The following is a 17,673-nucleotide window of genomic DNA, read 5'->3' as shown; positions in this document are numbered from 1 at the left end:
CTGAATGTTCATTGGAAGGACTGATGCTGAAGATGAAGCTCCAATACTTTGGCCACCTGATGGGATGAACTGACTCATCTGAAAAGACCCTGATGCTGGGAAAGATTGAAGGCAGGAGGAGAAGGGGACGATGGAGGATGAGATGGTTGGATGGCATCACCGACTCAATGGACATAAATTTGAGTAAACTGCGGGAGTTGGTGATGGACAGGGAGGCCTGGGGTGCTGCAGTCCATGGAGTCACAAAGAGTCAGACACGACTGAGCATCTAAACTGAAGTGAAATGCATCATTTTGGATTGAAGGAAGAGAGCACTAAGGAGTCATCAAATTGTGACTATTTGCTTTTAAATCTATATCTTAAGGTCTCTAATGAAAACTGGTCTAAAATTGGCCATCAAGCCTCTTGAGATCATTCCAGATCTCTCCTTGATCATCAAGGACACTTTGGAATGAAAATTTAACAGCTTTGAAAGCTGTTCAGTTTCCTTTGTTTCCCGGTCACATTGCTTAGTGCTCATCACTTTTAACCTCTCAGGGGACATTCAATGAATCCTGTGTCAGAAATGAATTTGGAAACACACAGAGATCTGTGATCATGCTCTATTTCCCTCCCATGCCTAAAGGTTGAAGCAGCCTTTCCTTCTTAACTCTTGAAGTACCAAACATTTGATGAGATTTACTCAAATATTAGATCATTACTAATTCCATGTTTTAAGGATAACTATTCTCAGAATATGCAGAGTACATCATGAGAAACACTGGGCTGGAAGAAGCACAAGCTGGAATCAAGATTGCCAGGAGAAATATCAATAACCTCAAATATGCAGATGACACCACCCTTATGGCAGAAAGTGAAGAGGAGCTAAAAAGCCTCTTGATGAAAGTGAAAGAGGAGAGTGAAAAAGTTGGCTTAAAGTTCAACATTCAGAAAACTAAGATCATGGCATCTGGTCCCATCACTTCATGGCAAATAGATGGGGAAACAGTGGAAACAGTGTCAGAATTTATTTTGGGGGGCTCCAAAATCACTGCAGATGGTGATTGCAGCCCTGAAATTAGAAGACGCTTATTCCTTGGAAGGAAAGTTATGACCAAACTAGACAGCATATTAAAAAGCAGAGACATTACTTTGCCAACAAAGGTCCATCTAGTCAAGGCTATGACTTTTCGAATGGTCATGTATGGATGTCAGAGTTGGACTGTAAAGAAAGCTGAGCACCAAAAAAATTGATGCTTTTGAACTGTGGTGTTGGAGAAGACTCTTGAGAGTCCCTAGGACTACAAGGAGATCCAACCAGTCCATCCTGAAGGAGATCAGTCCTGGGTGTTCATTGGAAGGACTGATGCTGAAGCTGAAACTCCGATACTTTGGCCACCTCATGTGAAGAGTTGACTCGATGGAAAAGACCCTGATGCTGGGACGGATTGGGGGCAGGAGGAGAAGGGGATGACAGATGATGAGATGGCTGGATGGCATCACTGACTCGATGGACATGAGTTTGAGTAAACTCCAGGAGTTGGTGATGGACATGGAGGCCTGGCGTGCTGCAATTCATGGGGTTGCAAAGACAGGGACACGACTAAGCGACTGAACTGAACTGAACTGATTCTCAGTGGCAGCATAAAAACTCTTCACCCATGGGAGCATAAAAAACTACCTGTCTTATCTTGAATAAGATAGAAAATATTCCCATAACCTCCTACTAAAACCATTTCTGTTCTGCCTAAATTGTTTCTTTTTGCTTTTTTTATAGTCAGGATCTGCTCGTGATGAATTTTTAGCTTTGTGTATCTGAAAAAAAGTCATTTCTTGTTCTAGGTTTGTTTTTTTTTCTGTTTTATAAAAATATGTATTTATTTGGCTGCGGTAGGTCTTAATTGTGGAATGTGAGATATTCTATATACTCCCTGGCGTGCAGGATCTTTAAGTTGCAACATACAGGATCTAGTTCCTTGATCAGGGATCCAACCAGGAGCCCTTACATTGGCAGCATGGAGTCTTAGCCACTGGACCATTTTGAAACTATGTTCACTAAATGTAACATTCTAGGTTTACAGTTGTTTTGTTGATTTTCATTTCTTTTCAGTTACTTAAAGAACTAGTCCACTTTTCTCACTTATCTTGTGCTTGAGCTTCATTGAGCTTCTTAGATATGTGGGTTTATAACTTTAATCAAATTTGTATATCTTTTATTTTTTTCAGCTATTTTTTTTTTCTCCAGTTTGCTTCCACCAGTGTTTTAGCGCCATTTCTTCTAGTTAGTAAGTTTTTCATTTGCACTGGCCTGAAAACTCTCTCTTCATCCTGAATAAAGCTGTTAGATTCCTTCCTCTGACTGTATAAAGCTCTGAGCTTCCCTAGTAGCTCAGCTGGTAAAGAATCCTCTGGCAATGAAAGAGACTCTGGTTCAATTCCTGGGTTGGGATGATCCTCTGGAGAAGGGATAGGCTACCCATTCCAGTATTCTTGGACTTCCCTGGTGGGTAACACAGTAAAGAATATGCCTTCAATGTGGGAGACCTGGGCTTAATTCATGGGTTGGGAAGATCTCCTGAAGGAGAGCTTGGCAACCTACTCTAGTATTCTTGCCTGGAGAATCCTCATCAACAGAGGAGCCTGGTGAGCTACAGTCCAAGGGGTCACAAAGAGTAAGACATGACTAACTACAGCACAGTGAGATTTTAGGCAGGCCATTTTACTACTAGGGCATTATTTCCATCAACCAGAAACTGCTAAATTAGATGATATCTAAGGTCCATCTCTGATAAAACAGTGTACACTTTTTTTCCTAATACTATTTTCTTGTTATAGCACAAATACTGTTTCAAACTGCTCACAAATTACAAAGAATGACATCTCTGCTGTTATGAGTACATGCAAACTAAGCCCATGTGAGTATTATTTATGACCAAAGAATATCAATTTGCAATGACTCACATCATGAATAAGGAAAGAACTCAACTAGGACATGCACAAAGATGGCTGGGTAATGTTGTATGATGATTATTGTTGACCATGGGGTAGGTCTTATGGTATTTTCTTCAAAAATTCTCGGTGATCCAAAATAAAATTAAACAAGTACGATTTTAGGAGTGATTCAGCAGTTTTTTAAATAGTTATATGGTTTTAAGCCATATAACCACAAGCATGTTATTTATTCTGTTAAGAAAATGATTTGGATATTGGATTAACAATGAGATTGAGGCTGGTTAGCAAGGTAAATGAGTATAGAATGATTAAGGAGGCAATCACCTGGTAGCTCAGTTGGTAAAGAATCAGCCTGCACTGCAGGAGACCTAGGTTCGATCCCTGGGTTGTGAAGATACCCTGGGAAGGAAATGGCAACCCACTACAGTATTCTTGCCTGGAGATTCCAATGGACAGAAGAACCTGGAGGGCTATGGTCCAGAGGATCACAAAGAGACAAAACGGAAGCAACTCAGCACAAGCACGCACATACTGACAGGGCTATGATCAAAGTTTCCAGATAACAATGCTTCTACGAGAAGTAATCTTGTCATGAAAACCTGAAAGAGATAAATTAATATGTAAAACTCCCAAGATGCAACAATTCTTGAAGCAGATAGATTCACAGTATGGTCTAACATTGAGTGGACAAAATGGCATAAAGATGATAGTTAGGAGTACATTATGCTAGAATGGATTGACCACAGGATTTGGGCATTTACAATGATATGTATTTCAGTGGAACATAAAACCATGTTTCCCTAGAGCTCTTATTAATGAAAGTGTAATAGTGTCTGAAAAGTAAATCTATGGCAAGATGAGGATTCGAGAGAAGTAATATCTCATAGTTTATGGTTTAAAAATGAGGTTTTGAAAGAGAAAAATAACAAAATTCTTAGCATGAAAAGTAGAAATTGTGAAAATAGCCTTCATATCCAAGCCTTGTGGGCTTCCCAGGTGGTTCAGAGGTATAAAGAATCCACCTGTCAATGCAGGAGACATGGGTTTGATCCCTAGGACAGGAAGATTCTCTGGAGCTGGAAATGGCAACCCACTCCAGTATTCTTGCCAGGAAAATCCCAAGGACAGAAGAGCCTGGCAGGCTATCGTCCATGGAGTAGCAGAGAGTCGGACACAATTAGCACCTGAGTATGCAGGAATAATTAGCCTTGTAGCATAAAAGTCTTAGGAAAGTGCTTACCGTTGGAGTAAGCTGCAAGAAATGCATCTCAGGAGCAGGAAGAATAGGGACAGAGTGTCTGTGCAAAAATCTCAGAGGGTAAGTGTGACAGTCCACAACAGGACTCATTTCCCACATGAAACACTTCTCCAGGCCTCACTGCTGCCCTATTATTTTTTTTTATGTAAAGTGAGGAGTTTGGATTTGACAACTACCAGAGCTTTTCTTAGTTCTAAGCTTTTCAACTTTTTGGTTCTCCAGGACAGAATTTACCCCCCCTTGGATGTCGTCAAGTGATAAAAGGCACAGTCTGTTAAAGTGGCACTTGAACTCTCATGAACCACGGATGCCCTAGATAGAAGTTTAGGAGGAGAAACGACACAAATATTGTATTTATAAGCAGAAGAACAGAAAAATAATGTAATCAGTTTGGTTAAAAATATACCAATATGATCACACAATGGATTATGGATGTATAGGTAAGTTGTTGTAGTTAATTAAATGCAAAAATTCTACTCCCCCAAGAATATCACCCTCACCTAATCTGATCATCTTTTGATTTTCATTACTTGTGATTGTATTGCTCAATACATTTTCTCCTTGTAATGAATTCTTAGGAACATGAGCCCTCACTAAAGCTATGTTATATTAAATCTTTCATGATAAAAAAAAAGTTTCAAAATTCTGTATCTATGTTCAAATTTGGGGTTCAAGGCAAAAAGTAGTTTGTGAGACTGAAATATTATCAAACCTGAAAGCTGGAAAGTAATTTAATTTCAAAAACTTTAATGGCTGAATGTGTCAATCAAACTGGTAAAATTTTTGAACTTTGACCTGAGCTGTGGCAGGCAGGCATAGCACCTGGCTTAAAGGTTAGAACTTCATTGTGAGATGGATTGCATAAATCAATCATGCCATTTATACCATGGAATACAATATCACTGATTAAAACAATGCCAGTTCTACAAGCCCGTGTAATTATGTAATGACTAAGTTACAATGTTCCACCAGACATATTTTATATAAAAATAAATATAATATGACAACATTTTGGTAAAAGAAAAGAAGTAGAGTTAAACATAAATATATATATATATATATATATATATGTGTGTGTGTGTGTGTGTGTGTATTTATTTAAGATACATAACAAAATGAACATGTTCCTCTAGGAAACAAAATTACAGAGAGTCAAGGATGACTTAATTTTTTTCTTTATTTTTTTATTTTTTTGAACCCAATATGTAGCATGTGGGGTCTTAGTTCCCTGACTAAGGATGGAACTATTGCCCCCTGCAGTGGAAGTGTGGAGTCTTAACCACTGGACCACCTGGAAAATCCCAAGGGTGGCTTTATTTTTAATCCATTCTGTTTAAAATGGTTTCTACAGTGGTTGTGAAGCAATGTGGTTGTTCTGTAATAATTATACAAAATTTTAAATGAGATAAATGTAAATGTGCTAATATTGAAGGTTTTCTCTTTATATATATATATACACACATATATATGCATACACACACACACACAATACAAATATATTCCTATGTACACTGTTAAAGAACCTAAGGAGCCAACTTGCACAGTGAATTCTCGTATATGTATATGTGTGTGTGTGTGTGTGTGTGTGTGTGTGTGTGTATACATCCTTCCCATGCACAGACACTGCTCTCCAGTTTTATTTCCCACCTTTTGCTCTCACTGTCTCCCTTGTGAGAGTGACCCTCACAATGCCCTCAGGTAACGTCCGCTCTTGCCCCATGACATTTCATCTTTCTCCTCCTCAGGTAAATGTTCTCATTCTCATGTTAAAAAAAATAAAATAATAAGTGTAAATCAAGTCTCCTTGCAGAGTCTGGACTGCCTGGTATTCCATTATAATAAGAATTCTCTTTGTAAATGTCAACAAAATCCAAGGACCATCACCACTCGAGTTTTAACAGTTTTCTGACCGTTTTCTCCAGGCTGGCTGTGAGGGGGGAGGACCAGTGAAGAAATACGTCCTCTTTGAACTGGACTACTTGGTGCCCCTTAGTAGTCCAGCTCCATGCTCTTTTCTATGTGGGACAATTTTAAAGGGGACTTTCCTGTAAGGGACTCTTAAAAAGGTTCACAGTCAGAATCCTCTCTTTTGCCTTGAGGCATGTATTTCTCTTAGGTGGTTGTATCTATAGTTTCTTCCTTTGTTAATGATGCCTAACTTGGAGCGTCCCATTGCTGGAGTTCCTCACATTCTCTGGATTGTCATACTTTTGACAGGACCTGCAAGGACTCAGGCCATTCACTTGTACATTTTCTGTGTCTCGATTTGATCTCTTTCTCATGGCATGTTTCTGGTTCCCTGGGAAGACTCCCGAACTTTAGCCCAACAAAAATCCCTGGAATACAAACAGATTCTAAATCTAGGGTCTCTCTGGGGTCCATTACTAAAGCTGAGGGCATTCAGCTGGTTTCTTATTTTCTAGATTTCTCTGGGGAAGAGTTAGGCCCAGGATACAATGTCACAAAAATGCAGAGAAGCACATAACATGTTCTATGAAAGGTCTATTTAAGTTTCAAGTCTCTTAAGTCTAAGCTTAGAAGGGAGAATCACCTCCAAAACTCTCTTCTTGAGAGCAAGATAGCAGCTCTCTCAAAAGAAATTTCTTCACATATCTCTTCCACACTCTGAGTATTTTTTATATTCCTGATCTAGTTGATGGTGCAAGAGTTGAGGATCTGTTTCTCAGAGATAATTTCTTTGTAGATTCTACATTGGCTGGTTGAATATTAAACCCCACATCTATATTATCTTTTCATTTTCTATCTTAACCTCAATTCTCAAGAAAGTGAGGCATAACACATAGACTTATGTGTGAATACTGTATTAGTTAGTGTTCCAAGGAGTTGGATTTAGGAGACATGAGGGGAAAGGAGAAAGCAGGGGAACTTAGATGAGGATTTGTAATGGAGCTTGCCACCACCAGGCATCACTAGTTTCCATTCCTCCAGTGCCCAGCTGGTCAAATTGTCAACATGGGGCTTTAACTCAGGAAAACAATTGGGTTTTCCAAACAAGGAATCCCCAGGAAAAAAAGACATGGGGCAGGAAACAAGAGGGTGCTGTGGTGGCTTAGGAAAGAAGCTAAAAATTTTAATCTATGTGAAGCTGGTTATGCCCACACTGAATAGCTGGGAGAAAAGACAAATGAGAACAGGAGAAATCAAGTAGAGCGTAGGAAGTGTTCCTCCACTCCCTCACTCACTGCATTGGTGCACATGTGTGCAGAATTTTCTAGTCCAAGAATTCACTGTCACCATTCTGACTCCTGGGCAAGATCCCACAGGAGTAGAGGATGGAGTTCCTAGTCAAGCTTCCATGTCAATGCCCTATTACATATATGTACATATGCATAAATCAGAAAGGAAACCCAAGCAACTATCATGATGATTACATTTGAGTTAAGGAATTGTACTCTTGGAATGGGAGGCTATTTACTAAAATATTTTTACCATTTAAAATTTGAGTTAAGTGTTTAGAAAAGAACCAACTAGACGAGAGCTGATAGAAGCATCTCATATACTCCTCCTGAAGCCCATTCCCCTTTTTATTTCTTCAAAATAGCCCATGTATCAAATTGGGTGATTGTAATTCCTTCCCATCTAAATAAGGATTTGCTAAGCCTATGTCTGCCAAACAATATCTTATTGTGAAGAACTTTTAAACATGTATTTATTTATTCGGCAGCATTGGGTCTCCATTGTCGCATGCAGAAACTTTAGCTTCCACATGTGGGATCTAGTTACCTTCTGTTGTCCAGACACTCAGTCATGTCCGACTCTTTGTGACCCCATGGACTGTAGCAAGTCAGGCTTCCTTGTCCTTCATCATCTCCAGGAGTTTGTTCAAACCCATGTCTATTGAGTCAGTGATGTCATCCAACCATCTCATCCTCTGTTTTCCCTTTCTCCTCCTGCCCACAATCTTTCTCAGCATCAAGTTCTTTCTGAATGAGTCAGCTCTTCGAATCAGGTGACCAAAGTACTGGAGATTCAGCATCGATCCTTCTGAGAAATATTCAAGTTTGATTCCTTTTATGATTGACTGGTTTGATCTCCCCTCTGTTCAAGAGCTGTCAAGAATCTTCTCCAGCACCACAATTTGAAAGTATCAGTTCTTTGGTGCTCAACATTCTTTATGGTCCAACTCACACATGACCGCTGGAAAAACCACAGCTTTGACTATATGGACCTTTTTCAGCAAAGTGATGTCTCTGCTTTTTTAATACACTGCTTAGGTTTGTCATTTTTGTCCCCCCAAGGAGAAAGCATCTTTTAATTTCATGGCTGTAGTCACCATCCACAGTGTATTTGGAGCCCAAGAAAATAAAATCTGTCACTATTTCCATTTTTCCACATCTATTTGCATAAAGTGATAGGACCAGATGCCATGATTTTAGTGTTTTGAATATTGAGTTTTAAGCCAGCTTTTTCACTCCTCTGTTTCACCCTCATCAAGAGGCTCTTTAGTTCCTCTTCACTTTCTGTCATTAAGGTGGTGTCATTTGTGTATTTGAGGTTGTTGGTATTTCTCCTAGAAATCTTGATGCCAACTTGTGTTATATCCAGCCTGGCCATCATGCAGGTATTTCACATGATGCATTCTGCATATAAGTTAAATAAGCATAGTGACAATATACAGCCTTGCCATATTCTTTTCCCAGTTTTGAACTCATCCATTGTTACCTGCTGGGATCAAACCTGAACCCTCTGCCTTGGGAACACAGAATCTTAGCCATTGGACCACCAGAGAAGCCCCTGTTTTAGTGTCAAATAAATGATACCATCTTCTATCATCAATTAACTGCTTTCATTTTCTTAGAATTATATTTTCAATGATTACCTATGTTGAGGGTCTTCCCTGATGGCTTAGCAGTGAAGAATCTGCCTGCAATGCAGAAGACACAGGCTTAATCCCTGGGTTGGGAAGACCCCCAGGAGAAGGAAATGGCAACCCACTCCTGTATTCTAGCTGGGAAATCCCATGGGCAGAAACGCTTGTCGGGCTCCATAGAATCGCAATGAGTCAGACACAACTGAGCAACTAAACAACAGTGATTAGTGTTGAGACTCAAAGCTCTATTTCACTAGTGATGGTTACACTACGGTTTCCTCATTTGAATACATATCGTTCTGTATTTAGTCTTTCCTACTGGAGCGCTAAAGTTTTCTCAGCCTTTGTCCATGACACTCACGTTGTTAGAAATATTTTTTATATATCTCCCTGTACCTGTGGACGGGAAAATCTCTACGGCTTGTTGGAAAGTGAAAACCGAGAGTGTTAGTCGTTCATTCATGTCTGACTCCTTGTAATCCCATGGATGCAGCCTGCCAGCGTCCTCCATCCATGGAATTCTCCAGCCCAGAATGCTGGAGTGGGTGGATATTCCCCCCTCCGGGGGATCTTCCTGACCCAGAAGCTGAACCTGTGTCTCCCGAATCGGCAAGTGGGTTCTTTACTGCTGAGCCACGGGGGAAGCATGCGCTTTACATCCAAAGAAAAAAACCGTTGCCTCAGAATGAGTGTGTATTGAATTTTACTTCATATTGTCAAATTGCTCTACAGAGTGGTTGCATAAATTTATGTCCCGACAACAGTGCCTACTCCACTCCCTCCTCACTGGTGGTGGTGTCAAATTTCTTAAAACTTACCAGTGCAATGGACATGAAATGGCATCTCATCATAGTTTCATTACATATTTATCTGCTCACTGCTGAAGTTGAGCATCCTTTCAAACACTTATTGACTGTCCTTGTTTCCTCCTTTCTGAATTGCCTGTTTAAAGTCATTGCAAATTTTTCTATTAGATTACTTGTTTTCCCTGAGTTTTTGGAGTCATTTATATTTTTGGATACTTAACCACTAAGACAAATATACATTGCATATATCCTTGCTCAGGCTGGGGCTTGTCATTTAACTTTTTTCTCATAGTGACTTTTATTGATCCAAAGTTTTAAATTTCGATGTAGTTAAACTGATCAGGGTTTTGTGTGTGTGTGTGTGTGTGTGTCGTGTGTGTGTGTGTGTGTGTGCTTTTTAGAGAGATATTCCCTATAACATATCAAAAACCTGTTATAATACATATTCTTTAACTACATAAAATATTTATTTTGTTCATTTATTTCTTTTTTCACTTGGAACTGGCGTGTGTGTGTGTGTTTGTGTGTGTGTGTGTGTGTGTGTGTGTATGTGTTGTGTGTAGATGCAAACATTGGGCCATCAAGCAGGATTAGGTTTGAAATATTTGGGACTGAATTTCTTTTCCATGTGTATTAACTCATACTTCACCATAATTTTCTAAATTATGCTTCCTCTAATTAATTTTTCCATCTCACTCATATATGACAATTCTATATTAAAAACTCTGTTTCTGGTTTCTTTTGTTCTAATGTTGTTGTTGTTGTTGTGTTGTTTAGTCACTGTCACATCTGACTCTTTGTGATCCCATGGACTGTATCATGTCAGGCTCCTCTGCCCTCCATTATTTCCTTAAGTTTGCTCAAATTTATGTCCATTATGTCAGAGATGCCATCCTAACATCTCACCCTGTCTCCCCATTCTCCTTTTGCCTTCAATCTTTCCAGCATCAGGGGCTTTTTCAATGAGTCAGCTCTTCAAATCAGGTAACCAAAGTATTAAAGCTCAGGTAGCCAAAGTACTGGAGCTTCAGAATTAGTCCTTCCTATGTATGGGAAAATAATAGTTTTGACTGTATGGACATTTGTCACCAAAGTGATGTCTCTGCTTTTTGATATACTGTCTAGTTTTGTCATAGCTTTCCTTCCAAGGAGTGTGTTTCAATTTCATAGCTGCATTCACCATCCACAGTGATTTTGAAGCCCAAGAAAATAAAATCTGTCATTGCTGAAGTCCTTCTATTTGTCATGAAGTGATGAGACTGGATGCCATGATCCAAGAATTTTGAATGGTGAGTTTTAAGTCAAGTTTTTCACGCTCCTCTTTCAACCTCATCAAGAAGATTTTTAATTCCTTTTCACTCTCTGCCATTAGGATGGTATCATCTGCATATCTGAGGTTGTTGGTATTTCTTCCAGCAATCTTGATTCCAGCTTGTGATTCATCCAGCCCCATATGTAGCATGATGTATCTGGTAGCTCAGCTGGTAAAGAATATGCCTGCAATGCCAGAGACCCTGGTTCGATCCCTGGGCCAGGAAGACTCCCTGGAGAAGGAATAGGCTACCCACTCCAGTATTCTTGGACTTCCCTGGTGGCACAGACAGTAAAGAATCTGCCTGCAATGCAGGAGACCTGGGTTTGACCCCTGGGTTGGAAAAATCCTCTGGAGAGGGAGATAGCTACCCATTCCAGTGTTCTTGCCTGGAAAATTCCATGGACAGAGGAGCCTAGTGGGTTACAGTCAATGGGGTTGCAAACAGTGAGTCACAAGTTAACGACTTTCACTTTGCCTCTGCTTATAAGTTTAAGGAGCAAAGTAACTCTATACAGCCTTGTTGTACTCCTTTGTCAAATTTGAAGCAATCTATTGTTCCATGTCCAATTCTAACTGTTGCTTATTGGCCCACAGACAGGTTTCTCAGGCAATAAGTTAGGTGGTCTGACACTCCCATATCCTTAAGAATTTTCCACTGTTTGCTGTGATCCATAATATCAAAGGCTTTAGGTGTAGTCAATGAAGGAGAGGTAGACATTTTTCTAGAATTCCCTTGCTTTCTCTATGATTCAAAGAATGCTAGCAATTTGATCCCTTATTCTTTTTTCTAAATCCATCATGAATATCTAGAAGTTCTCCAACTGTAATACCATGCAGTTTTAATTCATGCAGCTTTATAATATGTTGTGAGATCTGGTAGGGCAAATTTCAAGTTCTTTAAATTCACTTTAGTTACTTAAAATTGAGTTCATCTGAATTTTAAGATCAGCTTGTCAATTTCAAAACCAAAATATTCTTTTAGATTTTCATTAATAATTCATTAAATATATTTTCTTGGGCTCCAAAATCAGTACAGACTGTGACTGCAGCCATGAAATTAAAAGACACTTGCTCCTTGGAAGAAAAGCTATGACCAACCTAGACAGCTTATTAAAAAGCAGAGACATTACTTTGCCAACAAAGGTCATCTAGTCAAAGCTACAGTTTTCCCAGTAGTCACAAATGGATGTGAGAGATGGACTATAAAGAAATCTGAGAACTGTATAATTGATGCTTTTGAACCGTGGTGTTGGAGAAGACTCTTGAGAGTCCCTTGGACTGCAAGAAGATCAAACCAGTCAATCCTAAAGAAAATCAGTCCTGAATGTTCATTGGAAGAACTGCTGCTGAGGCTGAAACTCCAATACTTTGGCCACCTGATGTGAAGAACTGACTCATTGGAAAAGATCCTGTTGCTGGGAAAGATTGAAGGCAGGAGGAGAAGGGGTGACAGAGAATGAGATGGTTAGATGGCATCACTGCCTTAATGGACATGAGTTTGAGAAAATTCTGAGAGTTGGTAATGGACAGGGAAGCCTGGCATGCTTCAGTCCATGGGGTCACAAAGAGTCAAACATGACTGAGTAACTGAGCTGAACTGAACTGAACTGAAGTGGGCTTCTTCTGTTTAAATAGCCTCATCTTTGTAATTCAATGCTGGAATGGCAAGGAAACCAGTGATAGAGATTGGAAAAGGCAGTCTTGTGTTATTGAGTTCTAGAAGACTTAGCTTCTGTCAGCAAGTCTGAAAAAGCAAATACATGTCTACCAAGTTTATGGATCCAGCAGATGAGTTTGGAAAACAGACTTTGAGTTGAATATTTGCTATGAACTGGCTTCATTCAGTAACATATTAGAAATGAGATGAACTTTTAAAACCTGGCTGGTTCAAAAGCAGAGAATGAAAAAAAAAAAAAGGATAAATGTGAGGAAGGGAGACTATATACAAAGATAAAACTAAAAGCTGGTTCTTTGAGAAGATAAAATAGACAAACCAGTAGCTAAATGTATCCCCCTCACCCCCCAAAAAAATGGTGAGGACTCAAAGAGATAAAATTAGAAATGAAAAGGGAGAATTTACAACAGACAGCACAGAAATAAAAAAGATCTTAAGAGACTGCTATAAGCAACTATATGCCAATAAAAAGGACAACGCGGAAGAAATGGATAAATTCTAAGAAAAGTATAACCTTCTAAAACTGTACCAGGAAGAAATAGGAAATATAAACAGATCAGTCACAAGCTCAGAAACTGAAACTATAATTAAAAATCTTCCAACAAACAAAAGCCCAGGGCATGATTGCCTCACAGGTGAATTCTACCAAAAGTTTAGAGAAGAGCTAATAGCTATCATACTCAAACTCTTCCAGAAAGTTGCAGAGGAAAGAAAACTCTCAAATACATTCTACAAGGCCACAATTACCCTGATTCCAAAACTAGGCAAAAATGCCACAAATAAAGAAAATTATAGGCCAATATCATTGAGGAACATAGATGGAAAAATCATCAACAAAATTCTAGCAAACAGAATCCAATAAGGCATTAGAAAGATCATACATCATGATCAAGTTGACTTTATCCCAGGAATGCAAGAATTCTTCAATATATGGAAATTAATTAATGTGATACACCATACTAACAAGTTGAAAGCTAAAACTATATGATCAACTCAAAAGATGCAAAGAACACCTTTGACAAAATTCAACATTCATTTATAATAAAAAGAATTAAGAAAGCTCTCCAGAAAGAAGGTATAGAGGGAACATACCTCAACATTATAAAGGCCACATATGCTGAATCCCCAGGAAATATCATCCTTAATGGTGAGTAACTGAAAGCATTCCTCTAAAATCAGTAACAAGACAAGGGTCTGCACTCTCCCCACAGTTATTCAGCATAGTTTTGGAAGTGCTAGCTGCAGTAATCAGAGGAGATAAATAAAAGGAATTCAGTTTGGAAAGGAAGACATAAAACTTTCATTTTTTGTGAGTGACATGATTCTCTACATAGAAAGCCTTAAAAATGCCACCAGAAAATTATTATAGCTAATCAATAAATATAGCAAAGTTTCAGGCTATAAAATTAATAAACAGAAATCCCTTGCATTCCTATACATTAGCAATGAAAAATCAGAGAAATTAAGAAAATAATCCTATTCACCATAGCAACAGAAAAAATAAAATAGGTATGAATAAATTTACCTAAAGATACAAAGGACCCATATCAGAAAACTATAAGACATTGATGAAATAAATCAAAAGTGACATACAGATAGAGATGTAAGATGTTTTTGGATTGGAAGACTCAATATAGTGAAAATGACTATACTACCCAAAGCAATCTATAGATTCAATGCAATCCTTATCAAACTACCAGTGGTATTTTTCACAGAACTAGAACAAATAATTTCACAATCTGTGTGAATACATGAAAGACCCCAAATAGCCAAAGCAATCTTGAGAAAGAAGAATGGAACTAAAACAGTCTATCTTCCTGACATCTAACTAAATTACAATGCTATAGTCATCAAGAGAGTATGATACAGACACAAAAACAGAACTATTGACCAATGGAACAAGATAGAAAGTCTGGAGGTAAATGCACACACCTATGGACACCTTATCTTTGACAAAGGAGGCAAAAATATACAATGTAGAAAAGACAGTCTCTTCAACAAGTGGTGCTAGGAAAACTGGTCAATGATGTGTAAAAGAATCAAATTAGAATACTTTCTAACACCATACACAAAAAATAAACTCAAAATAGTTTAAAGACATAAAAGTAGTGACAGAAACTATAAAACTCTTAGTGGGAAACATAGGCAGAACACTCTCTGATGTAAATCACAGCAAGATTCTCTATGACCCACCTCCTAGACTAGTGGAAATAAAAGCAAAAAATAAACAAATGGGACCTAACTCAACTTAGTTTTTGCATAATGAAGGAAACTATAAGCAAAGTGAAAAGACAACACCTAAAATGGGAGAAAATTATACCAAACAAAACAATTGACAAAGAATTAAGCTCCAAAATATACAAGCAGTTTCATACCAGAAAATCAGACAACCCATCAAAAAGTGGGCAGAAGATCTAAACAGATATTTTTCCAAAGAAGACATACAGATGACTGATGAGCACATGAAAAGATGCTCAACATTGCTCATTATTATAGTAATGCAAATCAAAACTACAATGAGCTATCATCTCAGACTGGTGAGAATGGCCATCATCAAAATGTCTACCAAAAAATAAATAAATAAATGCTAGAGAGGGTGTGGGAAAAAAGGGAACCCTTTTACACTCTTTCTGAGAACCCTTTTACACTCTTTACACTCAAACTGATATAGCCACTATGGAAAACAGAATGCAGATTCCTTAAAAACTTAGGACTACACCTACCATATGACCCAGCAATCCCACTCCTGGACATATACCCTGAGGAAACCATAGTTGAGAAAGACACATGTTCCCCAATGTTTATTGTAGCACTATTTAAAATAGCTAGAACATGGAAGCAACATAGATGTCCCTCAGTAGATAAATGGATGTGGAACTTGTGGTACATATACACAATGGAATATTACTCAGTCGTAAGAAGGAATGCATTTGAGTCAGTTCTGATTAGGTGGATAAATCTAGAGCCTATTACAGAGAGTGAAGTAAGACAGAAAGAGAAAGACAAATATCATATATTAATGTGTGTATATATATGTATATATATGTATATATATATATATATATATATATATATATGGAATCTAGAGAGATAGTACAGATGACCCTACACAGAAGGCAGCAGAAGAGACACAGAGATGAAGAACAGACTTTTGGACACAGTGGGAGTAGAGAGTGTAGGTTTATTTAGGAGAGTAGCATTGAAACATATGCATTGCCATGTATAAAGTGGATAGCTAGTAGGAGTTTGATGTACGATACAAGGAACCTAGAACTGGTGCTCTGTGACAACGTGGAGGGATGGGGAGGGTGGGAGATGGGAGGGGGTTTTGGGAGGGAGGGTAACAGCCTGTGGCCAATTTGTGTTCATGTGTGTCAGAGGCCATCATAATACTGTAAGGTAACTATCCTCCAATTAAAATAAATACATTAAAAAATACAATGAGTAAGGAGCTATTAAGCACAAAAGGAATCCGAACGAGGTCATTTGGAAAATTCTCAGCCATTTCAAATTGCTAACTTGCTAAAGCATGCTTTGAAGAAAAGCCCAAGGATGTGTATGGACAACTGTATGCTACAGAAATGAATTTTGTGATAACGAATCCATCTAAGCAAAAGCCAGGATTAGAATCAGGGTCACCTAGAAATGTTCCGTGGAGAACACTTCCTTTCTGTTGAAAGTTTAGCTATAAGCCTTATGGAGATCCCCTCATATGTTATTTGTTGCTTTCCCCTTACAGATTTTAATATATATTCTTTATGTTTAATTTTTGTTACTTTGATTAACATGTGCCTTGGTGTGTTTCTCCTTGGGGTTATCCTGCATGAGACACTCTGGGCTTCCTGGACTTGGGCGGCTCTTTCCTTCCCCATTTCAGGAAAGTTTTCAAATATATTTTCCTCAAATATTTTCTCATGCTTTCCTTTTTTTCTTTCCTTCTGGGATGCCTATGATTCAAATATTGCAGTGCTTAAAATTCTCCCAGATGTCTCCGATTCTGTCTTCAGAATTTTTATTCTTTTTTTTTTTTTTTTTCCTTCTGCTTCAGTTGTTTCTACCATTCTACCCTCCAGCTCACTTATCTGTTCTCCCTCAATTACTCTACTGTTGGTTCCCTCCAGAGTATTTGTTTACTTGAATTATTGTGTTGTTCATTGTTGATTTCTTTAATTCTTCTAGGTACTTGTTAAACATTTCTTACACCTTCTTGATTCATGCTTCCTGTTTATTTATCCATGCATTCATTTTGTTTTCAATATTTCGTATTGACTTTACTATTATTATTCTAAATTCTTTTTCAGGTAGACTCTTTATCTCTTCCTCGTTTGTTTGATCTGGTGAATTTTCACCACGTTCCTTCACTTTCTGCACATTTCTCTGTCTATACATTTTGCTTAGTTTATTGTGTTTGGAGTCTCCTTGCTGCAAGCTGGAGAGTTGTAGTCTGTCTCAATTTGTGGAGTCTCCTCCCTATAGGTGGGGTTGGATCTGTGCCCTATGAAGGTTTCCTGGTTGGGGGATTTTTGCCTGCGTTCTGGTGGATGGAGCTGGATCTTGTCCTGCCGGAGGTTAGTCCAGTGCGCTGTAGTGAGTTTTGGGGTGTCTATGTGTTTGGTATGGCTTTGGGGAGCCTGTCTGCTGATGTGCAGTGTTGTGTTCCTGTTTTGCTGCAGGATTGGTGTGAGGCGTCCTGTAGTAGTGATTGCTGGCTCTTGGGTGGAACTTTTGGTCTCAGTGTAGATACGGAGGCCTTTGGATGAGTTATCATCTATTAATGTTCTATGGGGCTCAGGGGTCTCTGATGGTCCAAATCCTGAAGTTGAGTCTCTTGTCTCTGAGGTTCAGGCTCAATCTATT

Source organism: Odocoileus virginianus, chromosome 13 (assembly GCF_023699985.2).
Source record: "Odocoileus virginianus isolate 20LAN1187 ecotype Illinois chromosome 13, Ovbor_1.2, whole genome shotgun sequence".
In the NCBI taxonomy this organism is placed as follows: Eukaryota; Metazoa; Chordata; class Mammalia; order Artiodactyla; family Cervidae; genus Odocoileus; species Odocoileus virginianus.
The sequence above is the reverse complement of the archived record's forward strand: the minus strand, read 5'-3'. Positions refer to the sequence as shown.